The sequence below is a fragment of the Tiliqua scincoides genome, chromosome 11 (genome assembly GCF_035046505.1).
Source record: "Tiliqua scincoides isolate rTilSci1 chromosome 11, rTilSci1.hap2, whole genome shotgun sequence".
Taxonomy (NCBI): domain Eukaryota; kingdom Metazoa; phylum Chordata; class Lepidosauria; order Squamata; family Scincidae; genus Tiliqua; species Tiliqua scincoides.
This window is the reverse complement of record NC_089831.1, coordinates 16,737,959-16,753,405: the sequence shown is the minus strand read 5'-3', so window position 1 is coordinate 16,753,405 and position 15,447 is coordinate 16,737,959. Positions and strand designations below refer to the sequence as shown.

The 15,447-nt window shown below is 46.0% G+C and overlaps 1 pseudogene; it reads right to left on the bottom strand.

Annotated features, from left to right (window-relative positions):
- Positions 1-5,435: 5,435 nt before the first annotated feature.
- On the bottom strand, positions 5,436-5,552 carry LOC136662816 (5S ribosomal RNA; annotated as a pseudogene).
- Positions 5,553-15,447: the final 9,895 nt, after the last annotated feature.

The following is a 15,447-nucleotide window of genomic DNA, read 5'->3' as shown; positions in this document are numbered from 1 at the left end:
ACAGTGTTCTCCTCAGGCAGTCGTTGAGGGCCCATGAGACATGGGAGGATCTACTCCCAGTTCTTGCATTGCCCCATTTAGTCACAACAACACAACTTTCTTGGCTGAGAGGGTCACTCTCTTGCCACCTCTCCAGGCTGTCCCACCCAGAAATGGAAGTTCTCTCCCAGGCATTCTTCCATCTTCGTGGAGATCTCCGGGGGCAATCTCCCATTTGGGGACAGGAAGAATGGAGGAGAGGGTATATCAATATCACTGCCTCCTCCTGCTCTTCTCCCTGTGTGCAAGTGGAAGCCTACCTCATATTGAACTTTGAAGGACATTCACAAGGGAGACAGGCACACTGGGAACTTTGCAAAGGGTTCCTCAGACCCAGAACCAACACTGTCCATCACACAAGATCTTCCAAGAAGGCAAAAACAGGGACAAAATAGATAGTGATTTTCCAGGGAAAGGAACCAGAAAACAGAGACTGTGCCTGGCAAATAGGAAAAGATTTAGCACCTGTCACCCTTGTCTTTGCAGGAGTGCTGCTTCCATGTCTGATACCATTTAAAAAATACAAGTTGCCATACGGTGTGGACTTATTCAGAATTTATGTCTCTTTAACAGATATTTCTTTAAGGTTGTGTAATTAATAGAGAAAGAGACCTAAACTTCAGCTAGAGATAGATTTCAGATGATGAGCGGAAAGGCTGTTTAACACATCAGAAGAATTTGCAGCTTTTTATATATAATCTTTGAAAAGAAATGCATTTATTAATAGGGAGTTCAGAAAGATCTAGCTATCAAAAACCAGGGGATGGTTTTATTTCCTGAAACTAAAAATCACAGACTTCCCCCCCCCCCCCAAAAAAAAAAAATCATATTGAAAAAAAGCTCTTCAGATGTTGGGGAGGGAGGGAGAAGGAATCCAATTTAATGAGGGTGAAAAGTTTACGAAATTAAGGGCAGAGGCCTAAAAAGGACTTGCAAGGGACATGAAGACCTCAGTGACAAAGGCAGAATACATACCTAATCCACAGGAAATGAAGTGATGTAGTGGAAACCAAAAGCAGTGCCTTATTAGGATTTGATAATCCTTCCTTTGGGATTCTTAATTACACAGGGTAGTTCAAAGCTGGGTGTACATCTAGCAAGACAAAAAAAGGAAAAGAGTGCTGCAAATATAAAAAATAATTTGTTTTGCCTTTGGTGTTTGCTGCTATCCCAAGGGAGGAGGGAGAGGGGCGCAAGCAGGATTTCTTTTTTTACTCATTAAGTTGCAAATTCATCACCTCATTTATTCCAGAGTAGTTCCAGTGTGTTTGCTAGGATTACTCAGGGACAGATTTACCCTGAGGTACCCTAGGCATGCACCTTAATATTTTAGAGACCTTGAGACGTTTGATGTTTGAAAAAAGAAAAGGCAAAATAATCCTCCTTAATGAGTAGATGTTTGTAAGAATAATATGGAAAGGAGAGGCCCTTACTGACAAGTGGGTTTTTTTTCATTCTTTTGAACTAAGAACTCTCATCTTCCTTGACAATTGCCAAGTTATTCTTGAATTTATGCATGATTTCTGTGGATGAGAATTAGGGACAGAGTGCAACTCAGGGGTCGATCATCCTATAGTGGTACCAGGGGATTTACAGCCAGGACACATGTGTCCTGGTCAAATGTGTGCCAGGCATTGACATCCCTAGACACATCTGAGTCACATCTGTTTTGTGTGTGTGTGTGTGTCATTTGCATCCCACTATAACTGGGCAACAAACAATTATAGCTAGGTAACACACCCCATGTTATACATCCTAAGCCTCTTATCCCAGGCCTAACCATAATCCTACCTTTACATTTTAAAAATAAAAAAGTACATCTAATATAAATATACCTATATTGGGACACAAATGTCTAGGATTCAAAAAGGAGGTAAACAAATGTCCAATATTGGGACACATTTGACCAGGCCACTGTTGTCCAGAATGCAATGGGCCTGTCACTTCCTATGGCACATAGAAGGTTCCAGATTTGCTCCTGGTATAGCCAGGTAAGGCTTTGAAATACCACTCTAAAACTCCTACCAGTCAGTGTTCAGAACATTGAGCTGGATAGACCAAAAGTCTGACTCAGACAATGCAGCAACTTTATATGTTCAACTCCTTCAGTGGAGCACTTTCCATAATGCTAGGTTGTTTACCCTGTATTGAATCACATGCCCCCCCCAACAAGGTTTTCATTATCGTTCCCATCATGAACACAAGCTATGAAGTTGTGGAGCACTCCTAAGGCCACCAGTTCTATCACTGCCAGGAAAGATACATGTTGTTGTGATAGAATTCCATAATATCACATCAGCCACACCATTCAGCATGAAGAATGATGCACTTGGTATCATTTTTATTTTTAAAAAAAATAATTATGCACCAATTTTCAAAAGTTCACAAAATGGTTTACATAGCAAAATAAATATTTTCCTATTTCAAAGGGGTTCATGCTGTACAAAAGATGCTGAAGAGACCAGAGCAAACAGCTAGAAGAAAAGATGCTGTGTTTGGGTGAAGAGGGACAGTTACTTTCCCCCTGCTAAATTGATTTGAAAGGTACAACCTTACTCAGCTAGCAGGATGAAACCACTTGTAGCGTTTTAGGAGATAGCCATAGTGTAGGAGTTGTCCTAGAATCAAATCAGAATCTCGCTTCATGTGGTTGGGGACTTAGACCTGGGCTATAGACATGTTATGTTTTATCTGCTTTTAAATTATGTTTTTAGGGCTGGGGATAAGAATAGGCCCTCAGTTTGGCTGTACTTGTCGTAAGAGGCGACTAAACAGCCACCGGGTAGATGGGACTCGTCAACCTGGGAAGGCAGCTCATCTGAGAGAAGGAAAACTCTGATCCCAAACCTCCACTGCCTTGTGGCTACATCCATTATGGAAAAGGCTTCAGGAGTCAACCTTGAGGCAAAATCCGGAGCCGGAGTCCCTGAGGTAGTTCATGGCTGAACACAGTCACGTTCTGGCAACTCCTGCAGCGCCGCTGGAACCAACTGTATTGGCTTCTGCCTTTCCATTTGACCATTTCAGTGTCGTGGAGAAGGGGGATTTGCTGCATGGGTAACAGTCTATCCTCCATATCTACTTTATCCAGGCTTCGCGCACTGGAGAGGACACTCTGTTCCTGAACCACCATTCAGAGCGCGATACCATAGTCTTCCGAGACTGAAGGATGCCAACAAGAAGAAACCTTGTTTTGTAAGCCTCCTTGAGTCCCTTCAGGGAGAAAGACGGGGTAAAAATAAAGTATAATAATAATAATAATAATAATAATAATAATAATAATAATAATAATAATAATAATAATAATAATAGGCCCTGATGCAAAAATTAAGCCTGGAGAAACCATTTGGACATGTTTGCTGAATTTTATGGTTGTCTGAGTCATCTTAAGAGTCCACACTGCAGCTTACAATATTAACAAAAATAAAAAATAAAACCATAGAATCACAATATCAAGAAAACAAGCAATAAGCAACAGACCAAAGGCTGCAATCCTATCCACACTTACCTGGGAGTAAACCCCACTGACTATAATGAGATTTACTTCTGAGTAGACATGCCTAGGATTGGGCTCTCAGTCAATAAGACCCAGGCATTCACTAAAAGATGAACAGGTCTTGCTGAGGGAGAGTCAACATGGCTTCTGTAAGGGTAAGTCTTGCCTCACGAACCTTATAGAATTCTTTGAAAAGGTCAACAGGCATGTGGATGTGAGAGAACCCATGGACATTATATATCTGGACTTTGAGAAGGCGTTTGACATGGTCCCTCACCAAAGGCTACTGAAAAAACTCCACAGTCAGGGAATTAGAGGACAGGTCCTCTCATGGATTGAGAACTGGTTGGAGGCCAGGAAACAGAGAGTGGGTGTCAATGGGCAATTTTCACAATGGAGAGAGGTGAAAAGCGGTGTGCCCCAAGGATCTGTCCTGGGACCGGTGCTTTTCAATCTCTTCATAAATGACCTGGAGACAGGGTTGAGCAGTGAAGTGGCTAAGTTTGCAGACGACACCAAACTTTTCCAAGTGGTAAAGACCAGAAGTGATTGTGAGGAGCTCCAGAAGGATCTCTCCAGACTGGCAGAATGGGCAGCAAAATGGCAGATGCGCTTCAATGTCAGTAAGTGTAAAGTCATGCACATTGGGGCAAAAAATCAAAACTTTAGATATAGGCTGATGGGTTCTGAGCTGTCTGTGACAGATCAGGAGAAAGATCTTGGGGTGGTGGTGGACAGGTCGATGAAAGTGTGGACCCGATGTGCGGCGGCAGTGAAGAAGGCCAATTCTATGCTTGGGATCATTAGGAAGGGTATTGAGAACAAAACGGCTAGTATTATAATGCCGTTGTACAAATCTATGGTAAGGCCACACCTGGAGTATTGTGTCCAGTTCTGGTCGCCGTATCTCAAAAAAGACATAGTGGAAATGGAAAATGTGCAAAAGAGAGCGACTAAGGTGATTACTGGGCTGGGGCACCTTCCTTATGAGGAAAGGCTACGGCGTTTGGGCCTCTTCAGCCTAGAAAAGAGACGCCTGAGGGGGGACATGATTGAGACATACAAAATTATGCAGGGGATGGACAGAGTGGATAGGGAGATGCTCTTTACACTCTCACATAATACCAGAACCAGGGGACATCCACTAAAATTGAGTGTTGGGCGGGTTAGGACAGACAAAAGAAAATATTTCTTTACTCAGCGTGTGGTCGGTCTGTGGAACTCCTTGCCACAGGATGTGGTGCTGGCGTCTAGCCTAGACGCCTTTAAAAGGGGATTGGACAAGTTTCTGGAGGAAAAATCCATTATGGGGTACAAGCCATGATGTGTATGCGCAACCTCCTGATTTTAGAAATGGGTTATGTCAGAATGCCAGATGCAAGGGAGGGCACAAGGATGAGGTCTCTTGTTATCTGGTGTGCTCCCTGGGGCATTTGGTGGGCCGCTGTGAGATACAGGAAGCTGGACTAGATGGGCCTATGGCCTGATCCAGTGGGGCTGTTCTTATAAAAGGCAAAAGGAACTATTTATAAGAGTTTTAGAAAATTAATAAAAAGTATTAGCCTTGGTTCTAAATATTAATAATGCCAATGCTTTGCAAATGTGCCTGACAAATCTCCCACAGACTGTGTGGGAGAGGGGAGAACCACAGAAATTGCCCGGAAGTGTCACCACTCATTTCATCTGCAGAGGTGGGGACACTCAAAGAAGAGTGTCAGAAACAGATCTCAACGATCAGGCAGGTTTAAACATTATCTCAATACAGCACTGCAGAAATCTAGAAGGACCACTGGGGTATTATTTCAGATCATAGTTTCCTTGCCTGATGGTTTTGAAATTTGCATCTTTCTATTCCAGCAGTGGTGGTTGGCAACCTTCAGTCTCGAAAGACTATGGTATAAGCCTACAGCACCTGGTATTCCCAGGCAGTCTCCCATCCAAGCACTAACCAGGCCTGACCCCGCTTAGCTTCCAAGATCAGACGAGATCAGGCATCTGCAGGGTAACAGTTGCAGGCCATCATGCTAACAAGCAGGAACTATATGAATGGGTAGAGACACTAGGGTGATGATGGGTCAGGCGAAATAAAGAATTGTGAGTCTGCAGGTGGCTTTGTCTACCCATAGGGTGGTGTTGAGCTGCATTGCAGGATGTCTAAATAGCCATGGAAGGTGACAGAACATTTGGGGTGTGACAGGACACCACATCCTACAACAAGAGGCCAAAGCAATCACTTTTCAAGATGTTAAAGACTGCAGGTCAGTGTGTATGTGTGTTAAAAGCGCTCATACTTTTTGTTTTTGCTTTTCCCCTTCACCTCATTTCTTTCATCACCTCTACCTCTTATTGCTTTTCAGAAACAAATGGAAACAGCCCTTGTCTCAAAATTGCCTGATAAGTCATGTCATGGCTTCTAGTGCTCAGTGGATGTTACCGTATATACTTGACACAACTATATGGACTGTGATGGGTCAGGTAAATCCAAAGTGGAGTTGCTGTAGCTACGCCAGCCACTTCTCCTCTTACCACGCTTGTTTACTCAGAAGGAAGCCTCACTGAATTTAATTGGACTTCCTCCCAAGGAAGTGTGCATAGGAGGACTGCTGCCTTAATGAACCCATTCAGCCCATCTTCCACTTAAAGGCATTGCAAGACTCGTTTCTATCCTTGCTTGAGAGGCCTCAAAATGGGGAACCATCATTTCTCCAAAGGGCTATCTACGCAAACAGCAAAAGGATGTCCTGAATGTTCTCCCATAATCAGGACCAATCTACAAAGCTAAACTCTGAAGTACAGTGACATGGCTGGAGTGGATTATCAAAGTCAACGTGCCTATGAGATTGCATGATATACGACATCTCCATGGCCCCAGAATGGGAGGCCAGAAATTAGACACGTACCTCTTTGTGCAACATGTTTTTTTCAAGAATTGCTTAAATAGCTATCTAAACTTGAAGGGCTGTCTTCCCTGACATAGTTCAACCTGTACCCTAAGATCTTTTTTTTTTTTGGGGGGGGGGGGGGACTTTTGCCAGTAGCTTAGCTACAAGGGGTGGCGTAGTAAGTATTGAAGATGCCGCAACATGCTGTGTAAGCGGCTTGTACCATTTGCCATTGAAGCCATGCTGGGCAGCAACGGCACATCTCTCCATTGTCTGATGCAGGCACAATCCACTCCACACACAGCAGTTATTCAGTTGTTATATTTATTTGCTCTGAGTTCCAAAGCCGGGACGCAGCTCAGACTCCCTGAGTTCTAACTCTCTGAGGGCCCAATCCTATCCAACTTTCCAGCACCAGTGCAGCCAAAATGCAGCCCCAATGTAGGGAACAAATGTTCCTGTACCTTGAGGAGGCCTCTGTGACTGCCTCCCCACCACAGGATGCAGTGTACACCCCATTGGCACAGCTGCACCAGTACTGGAAAGTTGGATAGGATTTGGCACTGAACCAACTCATCATCAAAACAACTTAGAACTCCTCCTTTGAGAAGGAGAATCCCAACCCCCAGACCCAGCATGTACTGGGAAAAAGGAGAGTCAACATACATACAGACATTCCAAAGTTGCTCAGAAGTAGCGCTACCCAAGGAGTTCTGCACAACCAGGAGATTTGCCCTCTCCAACTAGGTACACCCACCATATTCTTTGCAATCAACCCGCTGGTTTCTGGTCAGACATACAGTAACAAGTTCCCCCATGCAATAGATCTCAAATGGAATTGTAATTAGTCCATGGACAAGTATCCATCTGGCCCCTTAATGCTCATAATTAGGAGGCACTCAGAATTCTCTCAGTGCCATTGCCTAGTTGTGTAGAGAGCTTAGGCTGCTGATCTATTCAGTGATTCATTAAAACAAAACCCCCCCAAAAAAAACATAAAGCGGATGAACATGAATATAGATAGAAAAATCTTCTTTCAGGGTGAAAGACAAGAGCCTGCCACTGTTTAGAACAATGAGAATTTTAAATCACAGCGAAATGCATTTTACCTTCATCCCCATTCTGGGAGTTGTTTGCAGCTGTTAGTATAACAGACTACCTCTTTGAGATGAGATCTCTGTTTGAAAGCAGCTGTCCTGGGGCTCCAAAAGGAGGACATTAAACAGGCATCCAAGCAACATTCAATGGCAACATTAGCCCAAAGAGCTCTGGGATCCATCACTGAGAATATTCCAGGAAAGAAAGCTGCCTTTCAGACTCCTGTGCTTTAAGGAACGTGTGAACAGTGCAGAATCAAGAGGAATTTTATCAGGAGTACAGAGCATGGGTGAAACAGAGCTATGGAAGAGCGGTGATGGGTGGAATGGGGCAGAGAGAGGGCACAATAAGGCAAAGGAACGGCAGAAACAGCCGGAAAGGTCTCCAGAGCCTAGGTCTACTGGGCTTCCCATTATGGAGTGCAGGTCTACTCACCTGGTAAAGCTGGACTCCCAATCAGTCCAGACTTCATCTTTCAATTTACAAAAGGCCAGCTGAGATTCCAGGAAACTTCTGAACCCCTTCCATTGGCTCCTGGGTCCCATTTTGACCATGGACCCAGGGACAATTTATCATCTGAACCCCCCCCCCCCACAGAGCCTGGCAGGAACCCATCTGAATCTTATATGGGCAGTTTTCTAAGAACATTCTCCAGGTGTCCCTTCCTCCAGAAGTTAGGTTGGTGGTAACCAAAGATTCTGGTTGGTGGTAACCAGAGATGGAACCTGTATTCTATTGTATTTCAGTGGGAATTATATATTATTAGTCTACTTGAGTATTGAATCCTAATATCCTTGTTCACAGTCCTCCATGGATATGTTTCCCACTCCCTTCCCAAATGAGAGTTTGGAAGGAAGGAGCAAAAGTCATGCAGCATGGTTGGTTTGCTTTTTACTGTTAAACAGCTGCAAAAAAAAGGGGTCTCCACAGGTTGGGACAATGACAGGGTCCAAGGGGCCTTTAACCCTACCCCTTACTGAGGTCATAAGAACATAAGAACAGCCCCACTGGATCAGGCCATAGGCCCATCTAGTCCAGCTTCCTGTATCTCACAGCGGCCCACCAAATGCCCCAGGGAGCACACCAGATAATGAGACCTGCATCCTGGTGCCCTCCCTTGCACTGGCCTTCTGACATAGCCCATTTCTAAAATCAGGAGGTTTCACTTAAACATCATGACTTGTAACCTGTAATGGATTTTTCCTCCAGAAACTTGTCCAATCCCCTTTTAAAGGCATCCAGGCCAGATGCCTGGAGTTCCACAGACCAACCACACGCTGAGTAAAGAAATATTTTCTTTTGTCTGTCCTAACTCTCCCAACACTCAATTTTAGTGGATGTCCCCTGGTTCTGGTGTTATGGGAGAGTGTAAAGAGCATCTCTCTATCCACTTTATCCTTTCCATGCATAATTTTGTATGTCTCAATCATGTCCCCCCTCAGGCGTCTCTTTTCTAGGCTGAAGAGGCCCAAACGCCTTCCCTCGTAAGGAAGGTGCCCCAGCCCCGTAATCATCTTAGTCACTCTCTTTTGCATCTTTTCCATTACCACTATGTCTTTTTTGAGATACGGCTACCAGAACTGGACACAATACTCCAGGTGTGTCCGTACCATAGATTTGTACAGTGGCCTTCTTCACTGTCGCAGCATATTGAGTCGACACTTTCATCGAGCTGTCCACCACCGCCCCAAGATCTTTCTCCTGATCTGTCACAGACAGCTCAAAACCCATTAGCCTATATGTGAAGTTTTGATTTCTTGTCCCAATGTGCATGATTTTACACTTACTTACATTGAAACGCATCTGCCATTTTGCTGCCCATTCAGCCAGTTTGGAGAGATGCTTCTGGAGCTCCTCACAATCACTTCTGGTCTTTACTACTCAGGAAAGTTTAGTGTTGTCTGCAAAAGCCACCTAGCTCCTCAACCCTGTCTCCAGGTCATTTATGAAGAAGTTGAAAAGCACCGGTCCCAGGACAGATCCTTGGGGCACTCCGCTTTTCGCTTCTCTCCATTGTGAAAATTGCCCATTGACACCCACTCTCTGTTTCCTGGTCTTCAACCAGTTCTCAATCCATGAGAAAACCTGTCCTCTAATTCCCTGACTGTGGAGTTTTTTTAGTAGCCTTTGGTGAGGGACCATGTCGAACACCTTCTGAAAGTCCAGATACATAATGTCCACGTGTTCTCCCACATCCACATGCCTGTTGACCTTTTCAAAGAATTCTATAAGATTCGTGAGGCAAGACTTACCCTTACAGAAGCCATGCTGATTCTCTCTCAGCAAGGCTTGTTCATCTGTGTTTTGAGATTCTATCTTTGATGTGGCATTCCACCATCTTACCCAGTATAGGTGTTAGGCTGACCGGCCTATAGTTTCCCAGGTCCCCCCTCCTTCCCTTTTTCAAAATCAATGTTACATTTGCTATCCTTCAATCCTCTGGCACTGTGGCCATTTTGAGGGACAAGTTGCATACCTTAGTCAAGAGATCTGCAACTTCATTCTTCAATTCCTTACTAACTCTTGGGTGGATGCCATCAGGGCCTGGTGACTTATTGATCTTTAATTTATCAATTAGGTCTGAAACATCTTCTCTTTTAAACTCTATCTGACATAATTCCTTGGTCAGGAGGGGCCGTTCAGGCAGCGGTATCTGCCCAAGGTCTTCTGCCGTGAAGACAGATACAAAGAACTCATTTAATTTCTCTGCCATCTCTAAGTCTCCTTTTATCTCCCCTTTCCCTCCCTCACCATCCAGAGGGCCAACAGCTTCTCTGGCAGGTTTCCTGCTTCTAACATATTTGAAGAAGCTTTTATTGTTCCCCTTAACATAGATGGCCATGTGTTCCTCATAGTCTCTCTTGGCCCCCCGTATCACCTTCTTACATTTCTTTTGCCACATTTTATGTTCCTTTTTATTCTCCTCATTAGGGCAAGACTTCCATTTATGGAAGGAAGCTTCCTTGCCCTTTACGGCCTCTCTAACTTGGCTCGTTAGCCAAGTGGGCACCTCCTGGACTTAGTCAAGCCCTTCTTCCTTTGCAGTATACACCTCTGCTGGGCCTCTATTACTGTTGTTTTAAGCAGCCTCCATGCACTCTGGAGAGATTGGACTCTTTTTACCTCCCCTTTCATCTGCCTTCTAGCCAGCCTCCTCATTTGAGGGAAGTCCACTTGTTGGAAGTCAAGGGTTTTTGTGAGAGATTTGCCCGGTATTCTTCCCCCAGCGTGCATGTCAAAACGGATCACAGCATGGTCGCTGTTCCCCAATGGCTCGGTAACATTGACATCTCAAACCAGGTCCTGAGTACTGCACAATATTAAATCCAGAGTAACCTGTCCTCTGGTGGACTCCATGACTAGCTGTTCTAAGGCAGTCATTTAACATGTCAAGGAATCCGGTCTCCTTTTCGTGACCGGAACACAAATTGACCCAGTCAATATGAGGATAATTGAAGTCCCCCATGATTACAACCCTGTCCCTCCTTGTAACCTCCCTGATCTGTTTCCTCATTTCAAGGTCCCCTTCCGGTTTCTGGTCTGGAGGACGATAGTATGCCCCCAATATTGCATTGCTCCTCAGGCCTGGTAATTTAACCCACAGAGATTCTATGGTGGAGTCGGACCCGCCTTCAATGTCTAATTTGCTGGATTCTATCCCTTCCTTAACATAAACAGCCAACCCACCTCCAACACGCCCCTGCCTGTCCCTCCTGTTGAGTTTATAGCCCGGGATTGCGGTATCCCACTGATATTCCGCATTCCACCAGGTTTCCGTTATGCCCACTATGTCAATGTTTTCCCTTGTCACCAGACATTCCAGTTCTCCCATCTTTGCTCGGAGACTCCAGGCATTTGCATAAAAGCATTTGTACATGGAATGCCCCAGGACAGGCTGCTTATTCGCTCCTTTGTCCCCGCATCCTCTCACTGTGCCAAACCGTCTATCACATCCCATCACACTACCATTCCCCATTTCTTCTCCTACTCTGCCTTTGTCTTGTTGTTCTCTAACCTCCCCATCATCCCACAGGGATGAGGAGTCCCGAACCGGATGCCCCTCGGCTCCTGTCGCCCTTCCCCCAGGCATCAGTTTAAAAGCTGCTCTGCCACCTTTTTAATGTTATGCACAGTGCATAACACATAATGTTATGGAGCAGTCTGGCTCCATTCTGGTTCAAATGAAGCCCGTCCCTCTTGTACAGGCCCTGCTTATCCCAAAACGTTCCCCAGTGCCTAACGAATCTAAACCCCTCCTCCCTACACCACCGCCTCATCCACGCACTGAGACCCCTGATCTCCGCCTGCCTCGCTGGCCCTGCGCGTGGAACAGGTAGCACTTCAGAGAATGCCAGCTTTGAGGTCCTGGCTTCCTACCTAATAGCCTAAATTTGGCCTCCAGGACCTCCCGGCTACACTTGCCCACGTCGTTGCTTCCGACATGCACCTGGTCCAGATCAGTCAGAAGGTTATGCTATTTTCTAAGGAAAAGAAGCTTCTCCGTGACACCCATGAAATTTTTTTTCCCTTCCAAACAACATGCGTGGCCGAGGAGGTACAGCTCAAGGGCATTTCCCTTTCCATGATAAGGTTTTGATCCACTGAAGCCCCACTGAGCAGTTATTAAATATTGGGGGGGGGGGGGGAACCAGCATATGCTTGCAAATCATATGCTTAAAAGAAAGTGCAGTTTGACCCAGTGGCATCACTAGAGGGGCGCGGGCTGCACCAGGTGATGGGCACAGGGGTGGGAGATAACACCACTACTGGTCAATATTTTTTAAATCTTGGTATTTTTGAATAATGCCATCATGTTATGTATCGTTTGATGCAGAACTGCATGCAAAATGCAATGAAACAGACCACGTTGAAATACTTCTATTCTATCAAAAGTTATAGCCAAAAAACCAGCGGGGGTGAGGCAGTGGTACATCACCACGCCCACCGCCCAGGGTGTTGCATGAGAAGAGGTCCATCATGGGGGTGACACACTGGCCTCTCACACCAGGTGATGCAAACCCAGTGACGCCACCGGTTTGACTCTTGGACTGTAAGCTCCTCAGGGCAGGGATCTTTCTCTTTTTACTTACGATATTCTATCTAGTGCCATGGACATCAGTGGTGAATTCCATCACAGCCACCATGATCGCCTAAACCCTGAGATGGGCAGCTTTGAGGAGAAGTGGGGGGAAACTCTGCAGAAATCCCCCAGATGGTCATTAAATAATAAAGCAAATACAAAAGAGAAAAGTGAAGGCGCTGAATCTTGAAGTGGTTGGCGAGGATAAGGCAGATAAATCCTGAGAATAAAAGCTACATGGGGAGACGATAACAAACAGTAAAATAAATATGAAAAAAAGACGAATTTGGGCTGCAGGGAGGGAACACGGCAGTAAAAAAATATAGTACATCTCTTGAAGGAAAAATGGAAAACTGGGAGAAATAAGATAAATACCAAATGGGGAATAAATCAAAAGAATGGTACCTCCAAAACAATGATGGGGATAAAACTTCCCCTCAAACAGAGACATGTGGAGGAAGACAAATCTGTTGTGACTAACAAATACAGAGATGGTGGGAAGGATTAAAGTCAACGCTGCAGGACAAATAGACAGAGTGCTACTGACCACTCCAGTTTTCGAGGAAGATAAAAGATATGGCACACTTGTATCTTTTTTATATTTTGATGTCTTCTCTGCCAGGCAATGTTTGACTCCTGGGGTACATCTCAAACCTGTGCCTGCCTTCTTCCCAGCTGTCAAGCTCTTCTATATATAACACTTGCATCGGGTACAGGAGGCCAGCATGTCACCCCCATAATGGACCTCCTCCCATGCAGTGGGTGGGGTCAGATACAATGTGACTATGGGCACAATCCTAACTTGTGCTGGAACAGGCAAGCCAAGAGGCTTGCACTGTATCCAGCAAAAGATTGTGGCAAGCAGCAGCTTAGCCAGAGGCAAGGGGAAACTCTTCCCCTTACCCCTGGGTAAGGGCTGCTGGCGCCAATGGGTCTCCTCAGACTTGCGCCACTTCCTGAGGTGGCACAAGTCCGAGGAGAGCGGAGTGGCTTGAAGCTGCTCCGTTCTCCCCAGTGAAGGGGGTTGGGATCCGGTATAATTGCCGGATCCCAGCCCCACCTCCGGCTCTCCACGTGTCCACCCCCGGGGCCACCCTCCCTCCCTCCTTCTCCCCGCCTCCCCTACGCCTACCTGTCACCCTTGTGTTGGCTCATCCAAGCTGACGCAAGGAGCCGGGAAGAAGCCAGTGCGGAGGCCTCCATCGGCCTCCACAGGCCGGTGCTTGCCTCCCATGGAGGCACAAACGCGCTTTACGGCACGTCTGCGACCCTCCCAGCCCGGCCCAAGGGACTTGGGCCAGCTGAACTCAAGGTTTGGATTGCGCCCTAATACCAGTAAGAGGCCCAGGGTGGACGGGAGGGCTTTTTGAGCATGCATGTTTTGGAGCTCTGCCCCCTGAGCCGAGCCTCCTACCACTGTTTCTTGTGTTGCATTCCTGGTCTCACTGCCTGGTGGCAGGTGTCCAAGGATCCCACAAGTACCCCCAAACACCACTTGAAGTACCACTGGTTGAGAAACGCTGCTCTATATCCTTCTCTACTTCCTTCTCGCAACAAGCATGCAACCTCAGGTCATGGTTAACAATTGCACCGAGCGTACATGAAATTCCACCTACGCAGCAAACAGAGTTGGCTTATTTTCTATTCCTTCACATTATTTTTGACAAGGTAGAGCAGAGTGTGGAGTGCAGGCTAGGAGAGAATAGGTTGAAAACTCTGGCATGTGGCATCCTAGCACAGCAGGTGTGTGGGTGAGGGGAGGGGGACAGCATATGCGTGACCCACCTGCCCTGACAATACAGATGATGTGTAACTTTGTTTCCTGGGGGACAGACGTGTCCAGCCTGGCATCATCATTCACACACAAGGCAGCGAATGAGTGAGTGATGACTCACTTCTCACCCCTATTGACAGCAGATAAATCCCCAGGCCTCCAGATTTTTATGGCATGTGTGATTTATGCACCTATGCTCTTTCCTTTGCAGAGCTTGTGCTGCCAACACAGCTCCCAGGTCTCTCATTCTCTCGACATCTGTTCACCTCATAGGCACAATCTCTCTCATAGGCTACCCCTATAAAGGAGAAATAAATAATAGCAGAAAACATTACATCCTTAGATGATTGTCGGGCACTCAGTCTCCCCTGTTTTTAGACCCTAGCATGAAGCCTAACTTTATGTGAATGACACAACAACTGAATGAAAAGCAGGAACATCACATTAATTTCTGTCAGTCATCTGTGATTTCTACTGTATAGACAAGGGGTGTCACACATAAGGCCTGCGGGAGCTCTTTAAGGGCCCAATCCTATTCAAATTTCCAGCACCTGGGCGGCCACAGTGCAACCCCGAAGGTAAGGGAACAATTGTTCCCTTGACCTTGAGAAGGCCTCTGTGACTGCCTTCCCACCACAAAATGCAGTGCACCTCCCACTGGTACGGCTGCACTGGCACTGGAAAATTGGATAGGATGGGGGCCTAAATGTCCCCCATGAAAACTGGGCTCCCATGAGCTGCTCTCAGATGCTGAGCTGCAAAGTGATGCCTTGACAGAAGTGGCACTGCTGAAAGCGTACCCTGCATGGTAATTGGGCTCTCCCATATCTTGAAAATATGGTCAAGATTTGCATATTTTCTCTTCTGTCATTTGCAGCTAAGTTCCTAAGTGGGGGGGAAAAATGTGCTCATTTCTGGCCATCACCTGCTGAATTATGTCACTTCCTGGTCAAAGATGTCACTTTGGGCACTTGGCAGGTGCCATGAATGCTATTCGTCCTGCTGCGTGAAATGAGTTTGACACCCCTGGAATAGATGGCCAAGTGGCTGGAGCAGCTCCTGAAACCATTTAAATGGC